We start from the raw sequence: 6,633 nt of genomic DNA, 5'->3' as shown, positions 1-6,633 counted from the left end.
AGATGTTGTGAGAACTTTGAACCCCCAAGTATTTCACTACAATTTATAATGCAGAGCCGTGAAAATAAAAAATCCTTTTTTTTCCACAAAAATTATTTTTTAGCCCCCAGTTTTGTATTTTTCCAAGGGTAACAGTTGAAATTGAACCCCAAAAGTTGTTGTCCAATTTGTCCTGAGTACGCTGATACCCAATATGTGGGGAGGAACCACCGTTTGGGCGCACGGGAGAGCTCGGAAGGGAAGGAGCACTGTTTTAGTTTTTCAACGCAGAATTGGCTGGAATTGAGATCAGACGCCATGTCGTGTTTGGAGAGCCCCTGATGTGCCTAAACCATGGAAACCCTCCAATTCTAACAGAAACCCTAACCCAAACACACCCCTAACCCTAATCCCAACCATAACCCTAACCACACCCCTAATCCCAACCGTAAATGTAATCTAAACCCTAACTTTAGCCCCAACCCTAACTTTAGCCACAACCCTAACCCCAACCCTAACTTTAGCCCCAACCCTAACCCTAACCCCAACACTAACCCTAGCCCTAACCCTAATGGGAAAATGGAAATAAATACATTTTTAAAAATTTTATTATTTTTCCCTAACTAAGGGGGGTGATGAAGGGGTGTTTAATTTACTTTTATAGCATTTTTTGGCGGATTTTTATGATTGGCAGCCGTCACACACTAAAAGACGCTTTACATTGAAAAAATTAGTTTTTGCATCACCACATTTTGAGAGCTATAATTTATCCATATTTTGGCCCACAGAGTCATGTGAGGTCTTGTTTTTTGCGGGACGAGTTGACATTTTTATTGGTACAATTTTCGGGCCCATGACATTTTTGACTGCTTTTTATTCCGATTTTTGGGAGGCAGAATGAACAAAAAACAGCAATTCCTGAATTTCTTTTAGGGGGGGCGTTTATACCGTTCCACGTGTGGTAAAATTGATAAAGCAACTTTATTCTACAGGTCAGTACGATTACAGCGATACCTCATTTATATCTTTTTTTTTTATGTTTTGGCGCTTTTACACAATAAAGACTATTTTATATAAAAAATAATTGTTTTTGCATCGCTTTATTCTAAGAGCTATAACTTTTTTTCTGCTGATGATGCTCTATGGTGGCTTTTTTTTTGCGGGACAAGATTACGTTTTCAGCGGTACCATGCTTATTTATATTCGTCTTTTTGATCGCCTGTTATTCCACTTTTTGCTCGCCGGTATGATAATAAAGCGTTGTTTTTTGCATCGTTTTTTTTTTTTTTTGTGGTGTTCACTGAAGGGGTTAACTAGTGGGATAGTTTTATAGAGCGGGTCGTTATGGATGCGGCGATACCAAATATGTGTACTTTTATTTTTTATTTTTTTATTTACATAAATAAATGGATTTATTGGGAAATTTTTTTTTTCTTTACTTGGGGATTTTTTTTTTTCTAACATTGTCCCAGGGTGGGACATCACTATATTAGATCAGATCGCTGATCTGACACTGTGCATAGCACTGTGTCAGATCAACGATCTGACAGGCAGTGCAGGAGGCTTTCCGGCGCCTGCTCTGAGCAGGTGCCGGCTAGCCACCTCACTTCATGACCCGGAAGGAGTCCCGCGGCCATCTTGGATCCAGGGACTCCTTCCGGAACACCTTCCGGAACAACGCGATCGCATCGCGTTTTTCCAGTGGGAGAGCGCAGGGAGCCCCTGTCCCTGCGCGATGCCCCTCTATGTCGCTGTCACTACTGACAACGGAATCAGAGGGGTTAAATGCCCATGATCGGCGCTAGCAACTTTGATCGGCGGTCTTACAGCAACTTTGGGTAGATGGCCACAATGAGATACCCCCAGTCTACAAGATCCCTACGTGGGACCGGTAGTTTCTGTACCCTCGTGCCAGGCGATATCCACTGTCTCCCAACTTTTGGTTGGCCCACAGTTTTTGTATCTCCCACCGGTATAGTCTGCAGTCAAACCCTATGCTCCTTCAGTAGATACCAAGGCCACAGCACACGTACCCAGCTCCAGCCGGTAACAATCCCCCCATTTCCTCGTCAGTGTCCTAAATACCCCAAGCTGCCACCCTAAATTAGAGCCCAGCCCTCAGAAAACACCCCACCCTGACCCCTAAAGCTAACAATGCATTGGTGGAGGTACTTTCCCAAGGCTGAGCCTGTCACCTGGGACTGCATGTGAGACCCTCTGTGGTTACGGCTCCACTGGGTCTACTATCCCCATCCACATAATGAGACTAGCCAGTGGGACAACAATGGCTTAATTGGGGCTCCTGAGAGTAATGGAATGATTGCTTTAACAGATTACCAATCTCTTGTCTAGCACTGTGTATACATAAGTATTCTGTAAGTAGTCTGGTTTTATCCAGCCGCTAGCGCTTGAAACGCGTCCGGCGTTTTCCTCGTCCCCGTTATCCCCAACTCACACATATGCTAGGGTGTATGAAGTAGTGCTTGCTATGTTTTAAAAGAAACAATAAAGCTGTATGTATTTTTGGATTGAAGCTGGATCCTTACCTTTCTAAAAAGTCAGAACCCATTGGAGCTGTGGACTACGCTCTACGTCAGATCTGGGCGAGATGCGGGCCGCATCCGGCCGGCCTGATGATTTTAAACGGCCCGCCAGCTAGCTGTCACTTTCTCGGCTTCAGGAAAATGGCCGCTGCGATCTCCATCTGCGCACGCGCGGCCTCCCGCGGCCATTTTCCTGAAGCCCCATGAAGCAGAGCACTCCATCTGCGCACGCGCGGCCTCGGGAAGATGGCCGCCGCCACCGATATTCAACCCGGCTCTGCTGCTCACATTGCATTGGAGGCCGCTGCGTCACCTCACCGGTGGAAGGGACCCTGCGCACGCCATGCCGCACCTCTGCCGTCGCTACACCACTGCTGCAACCCCCCCATGGACACCAGGCCGTGGCATGGCCCACCTTAGCAGGAAGGGACCCTGCTCAGGTGCACGCCACGCCGCATCACCCCACCTCTGCCGACACCATGCCTCCTATGACCCTGCTCTGCCACCGCCAGCCTTCAGGTAAGATACTGTAAATTCGGACAATAAGACGGACCCCCATCTTATAAAAAATCTTTTTTTCTGCAATTTTCACCCCAAATTTGGGGTGCGCCTTATGGTCCGGTGCGTCTTATAGTCCGAAAAATACGGTAATTATATTAGTTCGGCCCTCTAAAACCATCCCAATTTCTCATGCGGCCCCATGGCAAAATTAATTACCCACCCCTGCTCTACGTCCATTGGTCCAATAGACTTTAGTCCGTGGCCAGCTTCTCACAGTCCTTGATAATTACTTAAGAATAATAACGTGAGAATAGAAAACAGAAATATGCATCACAATGGGCTAGGGAAGGAAAGAATAGAGTTAAAAAGAGAAGAAAAAGTGTGTGGGGGACAAGGGGAGGATGGGGTAATAAAGAAGAAAGCACCCAGTCATGTCTAAGCATTCCAAACCATCCTGAGAGACTTGGAATAATGGAGACAGGGAACATAGACGAGATGTGAATGATGGGGGGGTGGATTTGTTAACATAACTGTATTGTTAACTTTGTATGGGGAAAAGACAAAGTCCTTAAAAGGTTTTATGTCCTTGCAATCCCACTGATGTGCCATATAGTACTTCTTTATATACCGCATGTGAAGAGGACATGGAGTGTAGTGATGCCGAGCACTTGTACCAGTGTGTAAGTATTTTAGAGGTTTTCTAATGTGTTGGACACGCCAGAGGACAGAAAGTTATAACTGGAAACCTTCTTAATATTTACTTGCTATTATCTGTTTTACATTATTCATTGTCCATTATAGATAACACATATTGTATGAGTTGTTTTTGGTTATTTCAAGACAATGGTTTCATTTAGCAATGTCAACTGCAATATTTTCTTAATTATGGTAGTATCATAGTCATCACGGAAGCATCACGCCTATGGTGCTGGTGGTGAGAGGGGGCTCAATGTTGAACTCCTTTTTCCGCTTTCAGACAAGGTGTCCTGGCATTTTCCTGCAGTCACCACCAGGTGGAGCTCAGTGCAAAGAAATTTTTACAACTTTCAGTAAACGGAAGCCATAATTAGAAAATTACATTCTTAAATCCGATATTTGTATTGCATATATGTTTGAAAAATGTTTGGTAATGTCTTATTTTCATGGCTCAATTTTTATTAAAAATCTAAATTGATACTCTTGCAATTTTTACAGTGGCCACTGGGGCTATTTTAGGCTCATAAATATGAAAAGATTATCTATGCACCAGAAAATGTCTGCATCACTGATGCAGGGTTCTTTCAGTATGTAGATTACATTTATACACTGCTCAAAAAAATAAAGGGAACACTAAAATCCCACATCCTAGATATCACTGAATGAAATATTCCAGTTGTAAATCTTTTTTCATTACATATTGGAATGTGTTGCGAACAATAAAACCTAAAAATTATCAACGTAAATAACAACTAACATCCCACGGAGGTCTGGAATTGGAATGATGCTCAAAATCAAAGTGGAAAATGAAGTTATAGGCTGATCCAACTTCAGTGGAAATGCCTCAAGACAAGGAAATGATGCTCAGTACTGTGTGTGGCCTCCACGCGCCTGTATGACCTCCCTACAACGCCTGGGCATGCTCCTGATGAGGCGGCGGATGGTCTCCTGAGGGATCTCCTCCCAGACCTGGACTAAAGCATCCGCCAACTCCTGGACAGTCTGTGGTGCAACGTGATGTTTGTGGAAGGTGCGAGACACGATGTCCCAGATGTGTTCAATCGGATTCAGGTCTGGGGAACGGGCGGGCCAGTCCATAGCTTCAATGCCTTCATCTTGCAGGAACTGCTGACGCACTGCAGCCACATGAGGTCTGGCATTGTCCTGCATTAGAAGGAACCCAGGGCCAACCGCACCAGCATATGGTCTCACAAGGAGTCTGAGGATCTCATCTCGGTACCTAATGGCAGTCAGGCAACGTCTGGTGAGCACATGGAGGGCTATGTGGCCCTCCAAAGAAATGCCACCCCACACCATTACTGACCCACTGCCAAACCGGTCATGCTGAAGGATGTTGCAGGCAGCAGATCGCTCTCCATGGCGTCTCCAAACTCTGTCACATGTGCTCAGTGTGAACCTGATTTCATCTGTGAAGAGCACAGGGCGCCAGTGGCGAATTTGCCAATCCTGGTGTTCTGTAACAAATGCCAAGCATCCTGCATGGTGTTGGGCTGTGAGCACAACCCCCATCTGTGGACGTCGGGCACTCAGACCATCCTCATGGAGTCGGTTTCTAACAGTTGGTGCAGACACATGCACATTTGTGGCTTGCTGGAGGTCATTTTGCAGTGATCTGGCAGTGCTCCTCCTGTTCCTCCTTGCACAAAGGCTGAGGTAGTGGTCCTGCTGCTGGGTTGTTGCCCTCCTACAGCCCCCTCCACATCTCCTGGTGTACTGGCCTGTCTCCTAGTAGCGCCTAAAGCCTCTGGACACTAGGCTGACAGACACAGCAAACCTTCTTGCCACAGCTCACATTGATGTGCCATCCTGGATGAGCTGCACTACCTGAGCCACTTGTGTGGGTTGTAGAGTCTGTCTCATGCTACCACGAGTGTGAAAGCAGAACCAACATTCAAAAGTGACCAAAACATCAGCCAGAAAGCATTGGTACGGAGATGTGGTCTGTGGTCCCCACCTACAGAACCACTCTTTTATTGACGGTGTCTTGATAATTGCCAATAATGTCCATCTGTTGTCTATTCCATTTGCACAACATGGGAAATTGATTGTCAATCAGTGTTGCTTCCTAAGTGGACAGTTTGATTTCACAGAAGGTTGATTTACTTGTAGTTATATTCTGTTCTTTAAGTGTTCCCTTTATTTTTTTTGAGCAGTGTATATTTTTGCTTATATGTGATTCGAGGCGCAGGCATCAAGCTATCTATTGCAGCAGAAGCCCAAGTATCTTTTCTAGGGAAGCGCTAATGCTTTTAGTTAGGGTATGTGCACACGTCCGGATTTCTTGCAGAAATTTCCTGAAGAAAACCGGAAATTTTCTGCAAGAAATCCGCATTTTTTTTCCGTTTTTTTCGCGTTTTTTTTAGCATTCTGCAAGCGTAATTAGCTTGCAGAATGCTAGAGTTTTCCAAGCGATCTGTAGCATCGCTTGGAAAACTGACTGACAGGTTGGTCACACTTGTCAAACATAGTGTTTGACAAGTGTGACCAACTTTTTACTATAGATGCAGCTTATGCAGCATCTATAGTAAAAGATAGAATGTTTAAAAATAATAAAAAAAATAAAAAAAATGGTTATACTCACCCAGACATCTCCTCAGCGGCGTCCGTTCCTCTTCCTATAGCTGGTGTGTGTCTCGCAGGACCTTCCATGACGTCGCGGTCATGTGAGCGGTCACGTGAGCGGTCACATGACCGCTCACGACCAATCACAAGACAGTGACGTCATCACAGGTCCTTCACCGCACAGCAGCTATAGGAACCGAAGCGGCAGCATGCAGCGGTGAGGCGGGAAGACATCGAGGGTGAGTATAGGACTATTTTTTATTTTATTTCTTATTTTTTGACCACTTATATGGTGCCCAGTGCGTGGAGGAGAGTCTCCTCTCCTCCACCC

The sequence above is a fragment of the Ranitomeya variabilis genome, chromosome 5 (assembly GCF_051348905.1).
Source record: "Ranitomeya variabilis isolate aRanVar5 chromosome 5, aRanVar5.hap1, whole genome shotgun sequence".
In the NCBI taxonomy this organism is placed as follows: domain Eukaryota; kingdom Metazoa; phylum Chordata; class Amphibia; order Anura; family Dendrobatidae; genus Ranitomeya; species Ranitomeya variabilis.
This window is presented reverse-complemented; position numbering follows the sequence as displayed.